The sequence below is a fragment of the Schistocerca americana genome, chromosome 6 (assembly GCF_021461395.2).
Source record: "Schistocerca americana isolate TAMUIC-IGC-003095 chromosome 6, iqSchAmer2.1, whole genome shotgun sequence".
Taxonomy (NCBI): domain Eukaryota; kingdom Metazoa; phylum Arthropoda; class Insecta; order Orthoptera; family Acrididae; genus Schistocerca; species Schistocerca americana.
Genome location: NC_060124.1, coordinates 291,285,027 through 291,306,603, shown reverse-complemented (window position 1 = coordinate 291,306,603; position 21,577 = coordinate 291,285,027). Strand labels below are relative to the sequence as shown.

General features: G+C 42.4%; 1 protein-coding gene across 1 annotated transcript in view; it reads right to left on the bottom strand.

The window, feature by feature from the left end:
* Positions 1-21,577, bottom strand: part of LOC124619465 (oxysterol-binding protein-related protein 6-like) — a 261,036-nt gene that overhangs the window by 87,493 nt on the left and 151,966 nt on the right. The window lies entirely within an intron of this gene.

Below are 21,577 nucleotides of genomic sequence, written 5' to 3'. Positions count from 1 at the left end.
CAGATCATTAAAAATTACTTCCAAAATATGGTGACGCCTTCCTGTTCTTGGTAAAAAGATTTCCAAAAGCATCTTAGGAGAAACTTAAAGACGGGATTTTTGTGGGGCGGCAGGTCAGAAATTTAATGAAAGACAATTTGTTTGAAAGAACAATGCATCCAGTGGTTTAACGGGCTTGCGAATCTTTTAAAGAAGTGGTGCCCAGCAATTAGGTAACAACAAACATCCAAATTACAAAATCATGTTTAAAAAAACTTGCAGAGTTTCACGAATCAGGAATGTAACATGAGTGTGAAGCTTCATTTTCTACATTCACATATTTTTTTTTATTTTTTATTTATTTCTTCCCCCCCCCCCCCCCCCCCCTGCGAACTTTGGTGTAAAGTTAGTGAAGAACAAAGGGAATCATTCCATCATGAGATCCAGTAGATGGAAAAGAGACACTAGAGACAAGATGGAACACAAACATAATGGCTGAATACTGTTTTATACTAACGAGAGACAGCAATGATGAAGGGAGACAATCAAGGAAGAGAAGTATTGCCCCATGTCAGAAACCACTTGATGCAGCAATGGAAAAATTAACTGTCAACTACATGTTGTGATTCTGAAATAATTATTAGCAATTTTAAGTTAATATACACCACTGTCCACTCTAATCCAGTTTATAGCGATTCTTTACAAGGTACAAAATAAATAATCTATCTTTTAATGCAATTTAAAATATTTCCCATTATAAAACAAATGTAATTTCAGCTAGAACTTCAGAGGTGGTCTGTACAAAAACTTATGATGTGATACAGAAAAACCAAAATCAGATCTGAAATTGCAATGAAAAATACTTTAAACATTACCTAAATAATCAATTTTTGACAGTATAAAGTAATTCCTCCCCATGAACCATTGACCTTGCCTTTGGTGGGGAGGCTTGGGTGTCCCAGTGATACAGGTAGCCGTACCGAAGGTAGAACCACAGTGGAGGGGTATCTGTTCAGAGACCAGACAAACGTGTGGTTCCTGAAGAGGGGCAGCAGCCTTTTCAGTAGTAGCAGGGGCAACAGTCTGGATGATTGACTGATTTGGCCTTGTAAAATCAAACAAAATGACCTTGCTGTGCTGATACTGCGAGCGGCTGAAAGCAAGGGGAAATTACAGCCTTAATTCTTCCCGAACGTATGCAGCATTACTGTATGGTTAAGTGATGATGGTGTCCTCTTGGGTAAAATATTCTGGAGGTAACACAGTCCCCTATGTGGATATCCAGGCGGGGACTACTCAGGAGGATGTTGTTATCAGGAGAAACGAAACTGGCATTCTACGGATCGGAGCGTGGAATGTCAGATTCCTTAATCAGGCAAGTAGATTAGAAAATTTAAAAAGGGAAATGGATAGGTTAAAGCTACATATAGTGAAATTAGTGAAGTTCGGTGGCAAGAGGAACAAGACTTCTGTTCATGAAAATACAGGGTTATAAACACAAAATCAAATAATGGTAATGCAAGAGTAGGTTTTTTAATGAATAAAAAAATAGGAATGCCGACAACGAACAGCATAGTGAACACATTATTGTAGCCAAAATAGACATGAAGCCCATGCTCACCACAGTAGTACAAGTTTATATGCCAACTAGCTCCGCAGATGAGAAAAAGATTGAAGAAATATATGATGCGATAAAAGAAATTATTCAGATTGTTAAAGGTGATGAAAAGTTAAAAGTTACGGAGGACTGGAATTTGAATCTAGGAAAAGGAAGAGAATGAAAAGTAGTAGGTGAATACGGACTGCGGTAAGGAATGAAATAGGAAGCCACCTGGTAGAACTTTGCACAGAGCATAACTTAATCATAGTTAACACTCAGAATGGTGAAAGAAGGTAGTATACGTGGAAGAGGCCTGGAGACACTGGAAGGTTTCAGATAGATTATATAATGGCAAGACAGAGATTTAGAAACCAGGTTTTAACTTTTAGGACATTTCCAGGGGCAAATGTGGACTCTGACCATAATTTACTGGTTATGAACTGTAGATTAAAACTGAAGAAACAGCAAAAAGGTAGGAATTTATGGAGATGGGACCTGGATAAACTGAAAGAACCATAGGTTGTAGAGTGTTTCACAGAGAGCATTAGGGAACAATTGACAAGAAAAAGGAAGAGAAATACAGTAAAAAAAGAATGGGTAGCTTTGACAGATGAAATAGTGAAAGCACCTGAGGATCAAGTTTTAAAAAGACGAGGGCTAGTAGAAATCCTTGGGTAACAGAAGAGAGATTGAATTTAATTAAAATATAAAAATGCAGTAAATGAAACAGGCGAGAAGAAATACAAATGTCTCAAAAATGAGATCAACGGGGAGTGCAAAATGGCTAAGCAGGGATGGCTAGAGGGCAAATGTAAGGATGTAGAAGCATATATCACTAGGGGTATGATAGATACTGCCTACAGGAAAATTGTAGAGACCTTTGGAGAAAAGAGAACCACCTGTATGAATATCAAGAGCAAAGATGGAAAACCAGTCCAAAGCAAAGAAAGGAAAGCAGGAAGTTGGAAGGAATGTATAGAGGGTCTGTACAACAGAGACGTAGTTGAGGGCAATATTATGGAAATGGAGAAGGATGTAGATGAAGATGAAATGGGAGATATGATACTGTGCGAAAAATTTGACAGAGCACTGAAAGATCTAAGTTGAAACAAGGCCCTGGGAGTAGACAACATTCCGTTAGAACTACTGATAGCCTTGGGAAAGCCAGCCATGACAAAACTCTTCCAGCTGGTGAGCAAGATGTATGAGACAGGTAAAATACATGCAAGGTAAAATACATGCAGACATCAAGAAGAATACAATAATTCCAATTCCAAAGAAAGCAGGAGCTGACAGGTGCGAAAAATTACCAAATTTTCAGTTTAATAAGTCACGGTAAAATGCTAACATGAATTCTTTACAGACGAATGGAAAAACTGATAGAAGACGACCTTTGGGAAGATTAGTTTGGAATATGTAGAAATGTTGGAACACATGAGGCAATACCAACACTACGAATTATCTTAGAAGATAGGTTAAGGAAATGTAAACCTATGTTTCTAGCATTTGTGGACTTAGAGAAAGCGTTTAAGAATGTTGAATGCATTACTCTTTTTCAAATTCTGAAGGCGGCAGGTGTAAAATACAGGGAGCAAGAGGCTATTTACCATTTGTACAGAAACCACATGGCAGTTATAAGAGTCCAGGGGCATGAAAGGGAAGCAGTTGTTGAGAAGGGAGTCAGACAGGGATTTAGCCTATCCCTGATGTTATTCAATCTGTATATAGAGAAAGCAGTAAAGGAAACAAATGAAAACTTTGGAGTACGAATTAACATTCATGAAGAAGTAATAAAAACTTTCATGTTTGCCGATGACATTGTAATTCTGTCAAAGACAGCAAAGGACTTTGAAAAGAAGCTGAATGGAATGGACAGTGTCTTGGAAGGAGTACATAAGATGAACATCAACAAAAGCAAAACAAGAATAATGGAATGTAGTAGAATTAAATCAGGTGATGCTGAGGAAATTAGATTAAGAAATGAGGCACTTAATGTAGTAAATGAGTTTTGCTATTTGGGGAGCAAAGTAACTAATGATAGTTGAAGTAGAGAGGATATAAACTGTAGATTGGCTACGGCAAGGAAAGTGTTCCTGAAGAAGAGAAATTTGTTAACTTCGAGTATAGATTTAAATATCAGGAAGTTTTTTCTGAAAGTATTTGTATGGAGTGTAGCCATGTATGGAAGTGAAACATGGACAACAAACAGTGTAGACAGGAAGAGAATGTGGTGCTACAGAAGAATGCTGAATGTTAGATGGGTAGATCACATAACTAATGAGAAGGTACTGAATAGAACTGGGGAGAAGAGGAATTTGTGGCTCAACTTGACTAGACGAAGGGATTGATTGGTAGGACACATTTTCAGGTATCAACAGATCACCAATTTAGTACTGGAGGGAAGCACAGAGAGTAAAAATTGGAAGTTATTCTAGGTGTGGTGGGCAAAATCTCAGACAGAGTGGATTTCATTTCAGGGTATGATTTTAGGAAGTCATGGCCTTGTCAAAGTAGCTGATTAATACATCAAGACCAGGATAATACTGAGTGGCAACTGGTGAACTTCGAAGTTGTTTTTTGGAGGAATCAGCAGTACCAGTACTGAATGCAATGACCTGGGAAATCTGCTGTTGAACTAGGCTGGTAAGTTAATTATGTCCAGTGAAAGCTGAGGTGAGAATGGTGGTGCACTGCTGTAAAGCGTCTGCATCCAAACAAATATGTTTGCCACGAATTCCAAGGCTTTATAGGGTAGAATGTTTGACATGGAAAGGATGGCCACTGTTAATATGTAAGTTTGTCATTTGTTAGTAGGTTTAACATGGACAGAAGTGTGTAGCTGGTCTTTGGTGAGGACAAGATCAACAACAAGGAAAGTTGCATGGGATTCGGAATAGGATCAAACGAAATTTGATTGGGAGAAGGTGTTTAAAAATTACAGGAATTTTCACAGGTCAGTCTCACCACGAGTCTGTATGGCAAAGATGTCATCAATGTACGTAAACCAAACCAGGGCCTGAAGGCTTATAGATCCCTGAAAAGCCCCCTCCAAGCAACCAAAGACAAGATTGGCATAGGAAGGAGCCATACTGGTTCCCATGGCCATACCCCTGATCTGTTTATATGTCTGTCCCTCAAATGTGAAGTAGATGTTGGTAAGTACAAAGATCCCTGCCCTGTGATTCAAACTGACCTGGAGTTCCTCATTAAAACCTCAGGCCCCTCACAAGGACTAACACCTTGATCCATACAACTTCTTACCCCACCCAAACCACGCACCCAAAAGTTTTACCTTCTTCCTAAGATCTGCAAATCCAATCATCCTGACTGTCCTATAATTGCTGGCTTCAAAGCACCCACTGAATGTATATATGCCTTAGTTGATCAGCACCTGCAACCCTTAGTACAAAGACTTCCCTCCCATATTAAACACAACAGCCATTTCCTAGGTTGTCTGAAATCCATGCCCATCCCACTCCCACCATATAGCTTGCTTGTCACCATTGATGCCACCTCCCTCTACACCAACATCCCCCTTGTACATGGTTTGTCTGCTGCTTAACATTTCCTCAGTCAGCACCGACCTGATTCCAAACCTATGACATCCTTCCAACACACCTTTATGAACTTTATACTTACCAACAACTACTTCACCTCTGAGGGGCAGACACACAAACAGATCAGGGGTAGAACAATGGGAACCAGATGGCTTCTTCCTATGCCAAACTTTTCATGATTCACTTGGAGAACGCTTTTTTGGATCCATAAGCCTTCAACCTCTCATTTGTTTTAGATACTTTGATGACATCTTTGTCATACACACTCTTTAAATAACTTCTCCCAATTAAATTTCACATGGTCCTATTCCAAATCACATGTCACTTTCCTTGATGTTGATTTCGTTCTCACTAGCGAAATATATACTATCAAAGGGAGAGCCACATGTGGAACGACACATGGCATATACCAGCTGTTATGTTAAACACTTCTCAGCTCTAAAACATGAGAGTCATGACATCACTTCCTGGCTCACCACATGCACAATCTGGATTCTTCCCCCAGATGCCAGTTTCTCAGACCCTGCAGGTGAGAACTAGCGTTACATGTCCTTGGTTCTTGCCAACCACCTGTCTTAATTTATTTTAATTTCTTTAATCTCAGCATTTATTCACAATAACTACTCCTTCCTTCATTCCATTTTAGATTTATACATCTTTCATTTTCTGACCTGTCAATTTTTCACCATCCCCCTCCCACCTCTGTTACATACAATCAACTTAGCTTGTTACTCTTACTAACTCATGCATGATGTTTTTGCAGTAATCTCGGTCTTACATATTACCCTGTCTTCCACCTTTAAGCTCTCAGGTTATCAAATCGCGTCAAGTACAGTCCTCTACAATCAGTCTTTCCTTCTCATCCCATCCAGTAAGTCTTCCCTGACTCCCGGTTCTGGATGACTTTTCTGATATCAGCCTCTTTTCCTAATCCTCTCCAGTCCTTTTTCTTCAGCCCTCATCCTTCCCCTTCAACCTTTTTGCCAGACGAAGGAGCCACTGGCTCTGATAGCTTGCATAAATATAACCTTTTTTATGTGTGTGTACTCCTGCTGCTACTTTGTGTGTAGATTTTTTTATCTATCCATTTACATTATATTCTGAAAAATTGATTATTTTCATTGGTTTATTTACAAATTAGCCTTTAACAATTTGTTTATGCTTTGCTATACTGCAGGACCTTCTACCAATAATCTTTCGCCTATTTATTTGCTAATTTGAGAGTTGTTTTCTTTCCCTCCCTCCACTTACATTGTTTATACATAATACTTTCACATTTTTGTGCATTTGTTTTATGCCAAATTGCTCCAATCGTCTTTACAGCCATATCCTACATTACTTTATTTTGCAAGTAATGTAATTTACAATTTCTCGTATAACATTCTCTTTCTGTTTACCCTGTATTAAAAATTTTGTCTCTTTTCATGACTTACCCTATCAATGTTTTTCTTTTCCAATCATTTTTTCATATCATATATATCACTTTTCTGGTGATAAATTCTCAACCACTCATTACCTCTTGTTAACTATATTCTGTTCTCACAATTTTCAAATGAATTTTTCTAATTTTTCCGAATTTTTTCCTTGATTCTCTTCTGTTTTTCTATCTTTTTCATCCTCTGCTTCTCTTTTTTGCCATTACCACCATTTCTAACACTCCAAACTGCCCTCTCCTGCCATGATAAATCCCATCATACAGGGTGATTCAAAAAGAGTACCACAACTTTAAAAATGTGTATTTAATGAAAGAAACATAATATTACCTTCTGATATACATCATTACAAATAGTATTTAAAAAGGTTTTTTTCACTCAAAAACAAGCTCAGAGATGTTCAATATGGCCCCCTCCAGACACTCGAGCAATATCAACCCGATACTCCAACTCGTTCCACACTCTCTGTAGCATATCAGGCGTAACAGTTTGGATAGCTGCTGTTATTTCTCGTTTCAAATCATCAATGGTGGCTGGGAGAGGTGGCTGAAACACCATATCCTTAACATACCCCCATAAGAAAAAATCGCAGGGGGTAAGATCAGGGCTTCTTGGAGGCCAGTGATGAAGTGCTCTGTCACGGGCTGCCTGGCGGCCGATCCATCGCCTCGGGTAGTTGACCAATTTCAGACGATAAGGTTTCATAACTAACCTTTTTCGTAGGACTCTCCATACAGTTGATTGTGGAATTTGCAGCTCTCTGCTAGCTCTGCGAGTCGATTTTCCTGGGCTGTGAACAAATGCTTGCTGGATGCGTGCCACATTTTCATCACTCATTCTCGGCCGTCCAGAACTTCTCCCTTTGCACAAACACCCATTCTCTGTAAACTGTTTAAACCAACGTTTAATACACCACCTATCAGGAGGTTTAACACCATACTTCGTTCGAAATGCACGCTGAACAACTGTCGTCGATTCACTTCTGCCATACTCAATAACACAAAAAGCTTTCTGTTGAGTGGTCGCCATCTTAGCATCAACTGATGCTGACGCCTAGTCAACAGCGCCTCAAGCGAACAAATGTACAACTAAATGAAACTTTATAGCTCCCTTAATTCGCCGACAGATAGTGCTTAGCTCTGCCTTTTGTCGTTGCAGAGTTTTAAATTCCTAAAGTTGTGGTATTATTTTTGAATCACCCTGTATATTACATCCATTCTTTTCAAAATCATGCTCTTGAACTATCAAAAATAAGGTCGCACATTCTGTTTCTTGAAACCTGCTTGTCCCTTGGAGTTACTCCCTAAGGCCAAACATTGAAAAGTCCCTGTTTCTGGTTGTAATTCTACTATACACCAGGCTCTTTTACAGTTTCAAATACAGCAATATCTCACACTTACCAAGCTAATCTGTGACCTATAAGCCACATCTGCCATCTTCCATTTCACCAGACTTCTGTCTTCTTACTAAAGCCTGCAGTTATCTGCCCATCATGTTTCCTTGGATGATATCACCTGCCAAGTGAACTTCAGACTGCAACAACATGCAAGACTTCACCTCAAAAAGCTATCCCACCTTTTCCTAAAGTATCTCAACAGTGGTGTGTCCCTTCCTGTCCCTCTGCAGCTCAAACAGCCACACCATCAACTACCACTCCTCTCCGACAAACTGAGCTTGTTCAACCTCCTTAACATCCCACAGTCTTCACCACTGCCTCCCAGACAAACAACAACTCATAATCACAACAAGTCACAACAGTGTATTGTTCTCAACCTCTCTTCTAAAGCACTCTGCCTTCCTAAACTATCTGTATTATCCAAGAGTCTCACTTTCAGCCTTAAACCTGCATTTGTGCTGCTTTGGCGAAAGACCTACTTTCCTTCACACCTATTCTCAACTGGAAATATCACTTTGCAACCCAATCCCAAAACCTTTCCAACAGCAAACATGACATTAAATCCTGCCTTGAACAGTTCCAATCACAATCCCAACTTGATCCTCCACCACCACCACCACCACCACCACCACCACCACCACCACCACCTCAAAATCATCCCTTATAAGACTTCCAAATATTCCTCACATCAGCATTTCTTCACTATCCTTCCTCAGATAACATGAGCCTAACCTGTCCTATGAGCCTAATCTGTCCTCTGCAGAACTCCAGGCTCTGCATTTCCTAAAATCTGCCAGCTGCCTGACATTCCCAACATACAGCTTCTGCCATCAAGATCCCATCCGTATGCTTCAAACTGGCCTGCAGTCCCTCCTTAAAACCTCAGGCCCCTCACAAGAACTAACACCTCAATCTATACAACTTCTTACCTCACCCAAACCATGCACCCACATCTTTTACCTGCTCCTAAGATCCACAAACCCAATCATCCTGGCTGTCCTATAGTTGCTGGCTACAAAGCACACACTGAACATATATCTGCCTTAGTTGATCAGCACCTGAAACCCTTAGTACAAAGACTTCCCTCCTATGTTAAAGACACCAACCATTTCCTCCATCATCTGAAATCCATGCCCATCCCATCCCACTCCCACCACACACCTTGCTTTTCACAATAGATGCCACCTCCCTCTTTGCAACACCCCCCATATACATGGTCTGTCTGCTGCTTAACATTTCCTCAGTCAATGCCCACCTGATTCCAAACTTATGACATCCTTCTTTCTGACCTTAGTCAACTTTATAGTCGTCAACTAGTCCTTCACCTTTGAGAGACAGACATATAGACAGATGAGGGATATAGCCATGGAAACCAGGATGGCTTCTTACTATGCCAAACTTTTCATGGGTCACTTGGAGGGGGCTTTCCTGTGATCCATAAGCCTTCAGCCCTTAGTTTGGTTTAGATACATTAAGAATATCTTTGGCATTTGGACTCAAGGTGATGCTGACCTGTTAAAATTCCTGGTATCTTTAAATATCATCTCCCAATCAAATTTCATATGGTCCTATTCTGAATCCCATGCCACTTTCCTTGATGTTGATTTCGTGCTCACCAAAGGCCAGCTACACACTTCTGTCCACATCAAACCTACAAAAAACAGTACTCACATACTGATATTGGACATCCTTTCCATGTCAAAAGTGCCCTCCACCCTACCCCCACACAGCCTTGGTATTCGAGGCAAACATATTTGTTCAGATGCAGACACTTTACAGCAATACATCACCATTTTCGTTTCAGCCTTGACTGGACATAATTATTATCCTACCAGCTTAGTTTAAAGGCAGATTTCCAGGGCCATTACATCCAATTCTGGTATTGCTGAAACCTCCAAAAAAACAACTTTGGAACATACCACTCATTATTATATAGTACCATACAGGTATTGAATGTATTAATCAGCTACTTCGACAAGGCAATGACTTCCTAAAATCATGCCCTGAAATGAGATGCATTCTGTCAGAGATTTTGCCCACAACACCTAGAACAGCATTCCGTTGCTGTCTCAATCTCTGCAGTTCTGCACCCATCTCCCTACCCTATGGCCCTTACCCCTGTGACTGTCCCCACTGCAAGACTTGCCCTATGCACTCTTCTACAACCACCTATATCAGTTCTGTAACTGACAAAACATATACTATCAAACAGAGAGCCATCTGTGAAATGACACCTCATATACCACCTGTTACGTAAACACTGGCCTTTTACATCAACATGACTACTACCACATTCTCAGTTAAGATGAATGGTCATAGGCAGATTGTATATAATGACAACACACACACACACACACACACACACACACACACACACACACACTATCTTGTGTGTGTGTTGTCATTATACACAATCTGCCTATGACCATTCATCTTAACTGAGAATGTGGTAGTAGTCATGTTGATGTAAAAGGGGCATGATTTTAAGAGTCACTGACTCACAGTAACCCGTAACTTCGGTTACAAACCTAGCGAGACTCTCTCATTCTGTGTTAGGGTTGATCAGTGCCAGGGGCCCGTTCATGTCGGACCACCCCGCGTACTGTAGGTCTCTTCTCTTCCTCCGCACCTCCTTTAGGTGCCGCGCCACTGCACCAACGGCGCACGGTAGGCCGTAGGGCATTCCCCCTCTTCTATAGGACCTACTATTAGCCTTTTCTTTTCAGAAAAAGCATAATTGTCGTGCCCACCCATACCAAATAAAGCTCCTGCAAACACACGATGGCAGATTCCGCCGGTGTTTCCCCCGCCCTAACCCGCAGCAAGGCTGCAGCTAAAGAGGCGCGAGAGTCGGCTGTTCCCGTCGACGTCAGCGTCCCGCTTGCCGCCGTTGAGGAGGTGTTGGCCGACAAGGACCGGCAGATCGCTGCGCAAGCGCAGGAACTGCTGAGCCAGCGTCGATTGATAACCGACCTCTGCGGCACAAGTGAGTCCCCCACGCGGACAAGTACACTGCACATAACATTACATTCACCTGCATCTGGTGACTCATGCACCACTGTCCCACTGCGGCAACCGACTCCAACGGCGGAACCGGCAGCCGCAGATGCGGACACAGAACAACACTACACTGGGCCCTGGCAGGTGGAGGGCCCACGACGCAAACAAAGAAACACCACGCAAACAAGCGAGCAACCACACTCGCAAGGTAGCCGAAAGGCGCTGCTACCTACACCAAAACCCGCGCTTCATGTTAGGAACACCAATACAACAACGAACACGACCCGACCTGCGGTCAGCAACACCACACAAGTACCAACCGCAGCTACGCCCACACAACAGAAGACTGGTTTTCCCCCAGTCGTAATCCAGAACTACGGGGACCTCAGCGTCCTCAACACAACATTCGCGGAAAGGCACTCACCTTGCACGCTACACACGAAGTACTCTGGGGATAGGGCCTCACTGTACGTATCAACTAACAGTGAATATAAAGATCTCCTTATCTTCCTCAAAGAAAAGGAAATCGAGCACTATACGTACAGGACCGCCGAAGAACGGACACAGCAGTACGTGGTAAAGGGAGTGGACCCCAACACCCCAAACAACACAGTACAAGCGGCGCTTAACTTCCTTGGATTCGACTGCAAAAGTGCTTCCAGGATGACAGGCTTCCGCTCCCACCGCCGTCTACCACACTACCTGGTCGAGATGGCCGATACGGCCGCCTCCCGCGGCCTTCTGCAGATAAAAAGCCTTCTGCGGATGGACGTAAGGGTAGAAACTTACGAACCGCCACAAGTCCCCCAACAATGTAACAACTGCCAGCGGTTCGGTCATTCGGGCCTCCGCTGCGGCCTGGCACCCCGTTGCCGCGGATGCGCTGGCAATCACGCTTCCAACGCATGCACACTACACAAAGACATAGAACACACAAACATAGTGCTCCCTGAACTCGAAAAACTAGAGGCAACCGTCGTCAGGGTCGTGTTCAACGGAGCCTACACTACACTGGTGTCAGTATACAACAGCCCTAAAAACATCAAAACACGCGACATCAGCACAATACTCAACATATCACCGCGCGTAATAGCCGCTGGAGATCTTAACGCAAAACACCCGGACTGGAACTCACGAATACGAAACTCCAACGGCAAGAAACTATACGAACATGCACTAGGACGAAACTACATCACACTAGTGCCGACCGAACCGACGCACATTCCCTACCGGAGGGGACACAGGCCAGACGTGCTAGACATGGCCCTCATCAAGGGCATAACAACGACACTCAACGTTGCCGTTGAAAACGATCTGCCCTCAAATCACCAACCCGTTATACTGTACATTGAAGAAACACTGCAGAACATGGAACAACGCAGGATGTTAGACTACAGGCGCGCGAATTGGACCCAGTTCAAGGAAACGCTTGACAGTCGCATCCCACCAACCCACGCGATTAACGAGACAGCCCAAATTGACGAGGCAGTCGAAACCTTCACCGGCGCCGTCCAGGACGCAATAGCCAACACCATACCAATCCGCACGCCACAACAACACAGTGCTGCCCTGCCCCAGGAAATCCTGGGCCTAATCTCAATGAGGAACCGCCTCAGGAGACACTGGCAGCGTACCAGGCGCCAGCACTTCAAACGGCACATTAACAGGCTCCAGGGTATAATCCGGGAAAAAATACAAACATTCAAGACACAACAGTGGGACCAGAAACTCGAAGGGCTAGACACCACGCAGCCTGGCGTATGGCAGCTAGTCCGACACTTCACCAGGGAGAAACTGTACACCCCCACGTTACAAGGGCCAGACGGACCAGCATATTCTGTGGAAGAAAAAGCGGAACTGATGGCCCTCACACTCGCAGCGTCATTCACACCGAACCTGGATCCCTCAGACCCAGCATTCACACTTGATACGGACCAGGAGGTCACACGCATCTTGGCCCAACCAGCGCGCAACAACATCCGACAAGCTAGTACAGCAGAAATCAAATGGGCCATCATGCATACCACCGCTAGGAAGGCCCCTGGTCACGATGGCATTCAAAACCGTGTCTTCCAGGAGTTCACGGACAAAGCTGTAGACTACCTAGCACACATTACGAATGCCATACTCAAACACCAACACTTCCCCGCCTTTTGGAAGACGGCCAAGGTCCTGATGTTCAGGAAGCCGGGGAAAGACCACTCCCTCCCACAAAATTACCGACCCATCAGTCTGCTGAGCGCGCTCAGCAAGATCGTTGAGAAGGTAATATTAAAACGACTCAGCAGGCACTGCATCACAAACGACACCCTGAGACCGGAGCAATTCGGTTTCAGGAATCACCACTCAACAACACAACAACTCCTCCGCGTCGTTGAATACATAACACACGGATACAACACAAGCAAGGCAACTGGGGCGGTGTTCCTGGACGTCTAAAAGGCTTTCGATCGTCTATGGCACAACGGCCTAATACGCAAACTCAGTGACGCAGGGTTCCCCGACGGGCTCGTACGTCTCATACACTCATATCTGACGGACAGGAGTTTCAACACTGACGTGCAGGGCAAACAATCGACACGACATGGTATACAGGCAGGAGTACCCCAAGGAAGCATCCTAGGGCCCTTACTGTTTAACCTCTACATCAACGACCTCCCAGCTACTCATAACACGACGGTAGCAATCTACGCGGATGACACTGCCATCCTTGCGCAAGATTGGAAGCCGTCTAACATTAACTCACGACTACAGACCGCACTCAGAACGGCGGAGCCTTGGCTGGTGAAATGGCGTGTTAGAGTAAACGTCGACAAGTGCGAGGCCGTTCTGTTCCCTAGAAGACCGAAGCAACTGCGCAAACATCAGCACTGCAACCCAATAACACTACACACACGCCCAATACGTTTCCGCGAGAAGGTCAAATACCTCGGTGTCTGGCTGGACAGGAAACTACTCTGGGGGGACCACATTCAACACGTGACCAACAAAGCTAACGCGAGGCTCAAACAACTCTACCCTATGCTTAACAGGCGTAGCACACTAAACAGGAGGGTGTCTAGGTCCATGTACATGACACTTATTAGACCCCTGATGACGTACGCAGCCCCTGTCTGGGGATACGCTGCGCCAACTCGCCTGCGCCGTCTGCAGCTCATACAGAACAAAGTACTCAAAATCATAAGCAACGCTCCGCGCTACACACGCATCGCGGACCTTCACCGGGAATACCGGCTAGATACTATCTTGCAGGTATTCCAAAAACTCTCCACACGACTGTACAATAACACGAGACACTCGCGCAACCCGTTTATCCTTTCTCTGGGTAACTACGACCACAACCATAGATGGAAGCATAACAGACCAAAGACATTACTGGCTAGGAACTGAACATCTATGGTCTATAGAACGCTAACACGACAGTACTGGCGAGCCCCTGCAACACAGTTATTACTGGAAACCCAGATGTACGACTAGCCGAAAAACAGGCAACCGCAGGGAAACCGTACTGTACACAGCACGCAAACCAGCCACACACACCCCCCTACACAGTCCGTGAGCCGATCTATGACCGATCGCCCACTAATCCACAACGACCTTGAACTGTTGCAGGGACGCAGCAACTGCAGCAAGCGCCGCAACAAGCTCCAACAACGACAAAGGTAACGATGCACGATACCTCGAACTAACACAACCACACCTTGCATGCACTGTCGCAGATAGCAAGCCGCTACTGCCCTTACTACCCGTCCTACTGTCGCAGAGGTTTTTTTTCCCTTGGCGCTGGCCTTGGCACTTTTTTTTCCTCTGCTCTTACAACCGCTACCCTTCGATCGCTCTGACCACTTCTATCTCCTGATGGACCATGTTAATGAGTAGTCTTACCCAGACGCATGGATAACATCACAGCCTGCATCCTGTGACGCCTTGATTCAAAACTAACATGCATACGGAGGTGACAGTAGAACTTTTGTGTTGGTCACCACGTTGGTGCGGGCGTGGAGTGGCCCCATCCTTTGTTAAAAAAAACACACACTATCTTGTTGTAGAGCATGCTCTGCAACATTACAGTTATGACACTGTGTCTGTTTCACCACACGCGCAATATAGGTTTTTCCCCCAGACATCAGTTTCTCAGAACTCCACAGGTGGAAACTAGCGCTACAACATGTCCTAGGTTTTCGCCATCCATCTGGTCTTAAATTACGTTAATTTCTTCTATCTCAGCATTTATTCCCAATGACTACTCCTTCCTTCACTCTGTTTCAGTTTTCTACATCTTTTATTTTCTGACCTGTCTATTTTTCACCCTCCCTCTCCCCCTCTGTTACATACAATGAACTTAGCTTTTCCCTCTTATTAACTCGTGCATGATATTTTTGGAGTAATCTCTGTCTTGCGTATAACCCGTCTTCCACAGCTCTCAGGTTTTCAAACCTCATCTGGTGCAGTCCCCAACACTCAGTCTTTCCTTCTCATCCCCTCCAGTAACTCTCCCCCGAACACCAGTTCTGGGTGACTTTTCCAAAATCTATCCCTTTTACTAAGCCTCTCCAGTCCTTTTCCTTCACCCCTCTTCCTTCCCCTTCAACCCTTCAGCTAGATGAGGGAGCCACTGGTGCCAAAAGCTTACACACACATCAAAAAAAGGTTCGCATCACCTTGGTTCTGAGAGTTCCGAACCTGTACAGAAAACTGGAATACAGATCAACATAAACATTACTTCTGTCCTTTTTATTGCTCATGAAAACCACACATTGCATGTTGTAACTCCATACAGTGAGACCTTTAGAGGTGGTGTCCAGATTGCTGTACACACCGGTACCTCTATTACCGAGTAGCATGTCCCCTCGCATTGATGCATGCCTGTATTTGTCGTGGCATACTATCCACACGTTCATCAAGGCACTGTTGGTCCAGATTGTCCCACTCCTCAATAGCGATTCAGCACAGATCCCTCAGAGTGGTTGGTGGGTGACGTCGTCCATAAACAGCCCTTTTCAATCAATCCCAGGCACATTCGATAGGGTTCATGTCTGGCAACTCTAGTCATGTGATGTCGTTATCCTGACGGAAGTCATTCACAAGATGTGCATGATGGAAGTGCGAACTGTCGTCCATGAAGACAAATGCCTCACCAATATGCTGCCAATATGGTTGCACTATCCGTTGGAGGATGGCATTCATGTATCGTACAGCCATTATGGTGCCTATCATGACCACCTGCAGCATGCGTAAACCCCACATAATGCCACCCCAAAACAGCAGGGAACCTCCAGCTTGCTGCACTCACTGGACAGTGTGTTAAGGTGTTCAGCCTGACTGGATTGCCTCTAAACACGTCTCCAATGATTGTCTGATTGAAAGCATATGCAACACTCATCAGTGAAGAGAACATGATGCCAAGCCTGAGCAGTCCATTCGGCGTGTTGTTGGGTCCATCTGTACCGCACTGCATGGCGTCATGGTTGCAAAGATGGACCTCGCCATGGACGTCGGGAGTGAAGTTGCGCATCATGCAGCTTATTGCGCACAGTTTGAGTTGTAACATGATGTCCTGTGGCTGCACGAAAAGCATTATTCAACATGGTGGCGTAGCTGTCAAGGTTCCTCCAAGCCATAATTCATAGGTAGAAGTCATCCACTGCAGCAGTAGCCCTTGGATGGCCTGAGCGAGGCATGTCATCGATAAGTCCTGTCTCTCTGTATCTCCTCCATGTCCGAGCAACATCACTTTGGTTCACTCCGAGACCCCTGGACACTTCCCTTGTTGAGAGCCCTACCTGGCACAAAGTAACAATGTGGACACATTCAAACTGTGGTATTGACCGTCCAGGCATGGTTGAACTACAGACAACAAGAGTCTTGTACCTTCTTCCTGGTGGAATGATTGGAACTGATTGGCTGTTGGACCCTGTCCGTCTAATAGGCGCTGCTCATGCATAGTTGTTTACATCTCTGGGCGGCTTTGGTGACATCTCTGAATGGTCAAAGCGACTGTGTCTGTGATACAATATCCACAGTCAATGTCTGTCTTCAGAAGTTCTGGGAACCAGGGTGATGCAAAACTGTTTTTGAAGTGTGTATAAGTATAACCTTCTTTTAAGTGCATGTTCTCCTGCCACCACTAAGGAAGTAGATTTATTTTATCTATCTAATTACATTACACTGTTTAAAAATTAGCTGACAGTTGTAAAGCATAGCTCCAAAGTTTTAAAATGCAGCACTGTGTAATCTGTGGCGACTTCGACACGAATTTCCTCACAAAAAGTAGATACAGCGAGGACCTTTTGAATCTTGCTACATCATCCAGCTTAAGGATTGAAGTAAAAGCTGCTACCCACATAACAGACATTTGCGAAACAGATCTAGATCAGTTTCTACTCAACATGTGCTAAAAGTGCACTTCATTAAAAATTTTCAATGCAGGCTTTAGTGGCCAATTTGCTAAAATACTAAGCCTGAAAATAAAAGGCATTATTGCTAAGAAAGTGCTTTTAAGAACCACATGTAGGAGCTATAGCCAGGATAACGAACTACTTGAGTAGAAAGAACAATGGTCACATATTTACAAAAACAGTGACATAAAAGAAAAATTCAACACTTTCATTGATACAATAACTTATTTCTTTCAAATTGCATTTCCACAGAAACTGTAATTTTAAAACAACCTGTTGGGTCACAAGGGGAATAAGGTTTTCATTCCAGAAAAAAAAAAAAAAAAAAAAAAAAAAAAAAGACTTCATAAAATATATAACATGAAAAACTCCTCACCTGAATTACATACGTATTATGCAAAACATTACAAAATACTAAGAAAAGAAATTTAAAAAAAAAAAAAAAAAAGAAACAGTAACCTATGTAATGAACAACATCAATTCAGAAAAATGAGGTGAACAACAACGGCCATTTGTGAGTGCATCAATAGCATACAGACAGGAAACAGGAATTAACAAGAGTTATTTACTGCTAGATGCAGGAAAAAATTGTTTTATTTTATGGCCAAATTTAGTGTTATTTATTTTGCCAAATTTGGTATAGTTTTTTGCCAAATTCAGGTTTTATTTTTGCCAAATTCAGAGCTATTTTCTTCATCACATCAAAGTTTGTTTGTGGCAAATTAACCATTATTTTAAGATCAGATATGAAGCTCAGCCTTTAGGAGATTAGAAGTCAAAATGCAATTTTAACATTTGGTAAGGATCACTTAAGAATATTAGTGAACTGTCATCCTGAGATTTATAACGTTTTTCCACTCCAAAATTACAAACTGTGTGTTATCATGTAAGCATCACAGACTTCACGCTATTTCATTAAAAACTGCAAGTTTCACATTATTTTTCATGTTACCACTTTCACAAAATTTTCCTGTCCCTATTCATTGACCCATCAAAAGCTTTTGATACAGCAGATCATAAGCCTCTGCTGTCAAAGCTTGAAAAATAGAGTATTTGACGTCTGTTCAACAATTGGATCAATTCTTTCCTGAGCAATCATAAGCAAGAACATGTATCAAGCACACAAATGTCAGTCTACAAGCTATTTCTAAACAATTTTACAGCTATAAACTAACTAAATATGGTACATCCCAAGGATCAGTAAACGGACCTCTTCTGTTCCTTCCCTAAAGTGGATGCTAATAAAATTATCATATCTGCTGAAGACTCCATAATTCCATTAAAAGGAGAAAATAAGGAAGAATAACAGGAACCTGTCTCAAAACAACTTAGCAACTGGACACATAACAATCAACTTGACATAAATAGTACAAAAACTAATGCACTAAAATTCCACAATGACCCCAAAAGGCTATGTACATTCAGTTTGTGTCTATCAACAATGAGCTTGTCGTTAATAGTACAGAAATCAAATTCTTAGGACTGCGGTTGCAAAGCAATGCAAAATGAAATACACATATTGAGTACCTCAACACAAAACTGAGCAAGCCAGGTTACGTTTTGTGTTCACTAAAATCCTGCAGCAGCGAGAAAACAATGATGAATACATATCATGCGTACTTTCATTCTTGTCTTAAGGGGGAAAACTGCATTAGGAGCCTGATTCACACTGATTTTTGAGACTTTTTTTGGATTGGAAGAATTAACTAGAATTTAATCAAATTTTGACATCATTTCATTCATACTTCGAACAGTTTTTGTGAACTTTTTTGGATAATTTTAGCCAAAAATAACAAAGTTACACAGTGATGTCTGATGAAGGTTGTGAGTATAGTTCTACAACTGCGTGAAGTGTAGCAATTCTGTTTCTCGTCTGAAATCGAAAAGGTTTTGTTTTCATTAATAATTTATTTTCCAAGAATATGGACCTCAATGCAGGTGAAAATAGCGAAAAAAATTAAATTTTGTAATGCTGCAACAATTTACTTCGATTTTCATGATTTTTTCCCTCTAATAATGCAAAGAAAAATACCCTCAAAGTCATGATATCATCTCACAAGGTGGTTCATATAATTCATAATTTTATAAAGAGTCATACTGTCAATTTTCAAAATGAACAGTTCTATACTTCCTGAGATATACTGCATCCAAATGTGAAAAAAGTCATGGCAAGATAAAAATCTGCGATTCCATCACCATATAGTAAGCCGCCTTCTTCACCATAGCCTTCATTCTGCACTTGCAGCAGTGCTTTCCGATCTTCCTTAGATTCCAATGAACTACATTTATTCTGCCAGCTCACGCACTGGTTATCCATTTGTTTGGCATAATTGACGCTTTGCGTGGCTGTTACAATTCTTGCCTCGTTCATGACCATCAGAAGGGATGAATTTCCTTCATTGAATAAGCCCGCTGCTAAATACGATGCCAATTCCATGATTTTTAGTCCAGACTGCAAGTGTTTAGGTGCTAATAGCCAAATAGTGGAATTAAAACTTTCATTTGCAGTTTGTATGTGGCCGCCTAAACATCTCTCCAGTAATTCATCCCTTGACAAATCTGTGCACGAGCCTGTACCTGATGTGCACTCGGTTCTATGCTCATAAAATCTAAATGAATGCGAATTTCGCCTTGAAATTTTGACAGAATATTCTTGGATAGTTAGGCTAACGATTTATGCAATTTTTAAAAAATCAGCTTTTTTGAACCTCTTAATGTTATTTTCCCCCTTAAATATTGGGTCACTTTCTGGGGAAAAAGTAAAGCGGTTATCAGCTCTTTCAAAGTGCAAAAAAGGGTACTGGTACTGGCATTCCTCCTTTACCGTGTATATACATAAATGTAACAGGTAAGGACTGGAGATTATTAAAAAATGTTATCACTTTACCACACAAAACAAAAACTTACATGTGACCAAATCAACATATCCCTGTGTCAAAACTGTACTTTCCACACGGCAGTTAAAACTTTATAAAAAAATTCTCGAAAATACAAAAGTAATAACTGGGGTCAGAACATTCAGAAAATTTTTAAAGTCATAATTACAGCATCACTGCTTTTCCTCCATAGAAGAATGTTTAAATTTGTGAAGTTCGCTAAATAAATATTTAATGTATGAAATGTATTATTGTAATCTTAAATAAGTATGCATAGAAATCACAAATACTTACATACCAACTTGACCAATGCCTTATGCATATGCTGCTTTTGTAGACAACAGAAAGAATAAAAGACAATTTTACAATCCACCACAGATCAGTGATGCTAATGTATCCATGTTTGGTATTTTCATTTAACATATCCTACAACACCACAAAAAGTGGACTGTTGGACATATCTTTTTAGCTAACAGAATTACCACAAAGGATAATAAGAGGCATTATGTTTAGGACTGTAAGAAGAAAAGAAGTTAATGATCTGCTTAAACTTACTTAATCTATCATCTAATGGGAAGGCCAGAAACCTCTCATTTAGCTGACATGAACTACTTGAACCAGTGGAGGATAACCGTGCACAGCATTTAATAACTAGGAGCCAACAGTTTACCACTATGTTTGTATTCCTCTCTATCAGGAATTGTATCTCAAAAGTGTGCCCGATATTCTGCCACTCAAGAAATAAAGTGACTGTTTCATTATGAAAATGCTATATTATAGATGGTCCAGCCACATTAATGTGACCTCTGCCTATATTCAACATAAATGTGCAATAATCACTCACAGACAGCAGGTGGCTCCATTGGTAGTGGAGGGCATATAAAGAATGTTGAGCGGACGCAGAAAACAGTGCACTCATTGTTGTAATGTGGAAAGGAGTAATTTATCTGCTGTCCAAAAGGCCACGATCATTGGCTTTCAGGCCAAGGGTGAGAGAATTTCGGAACTGGCCAAGTTTGTAAACTGTTTGCATCCGGTCATGTTAGAGTATAATGTGAACAGTAAAATGCACTATCCAAACTGGCAACAAGGCAACTGTGGTGCACCACAGGCCACAGATGACAGGAATGAGCAATAGCTGAGGATATGTGGACGGGTGAATAGACATTCAACTGTTGAGCAACTGACTTCCCAGGTGAACCAAGCCACTACCAACAATGTCTCCTCAATGACAGTTCAGCAAATGTTTCTGTAAATGGGCCTCCATGGCAGGCACCTGGTTCACGCATCCATGCTGACAGCTGTTCATCAGTGACGAAGGGTGGAATTTACATGCCA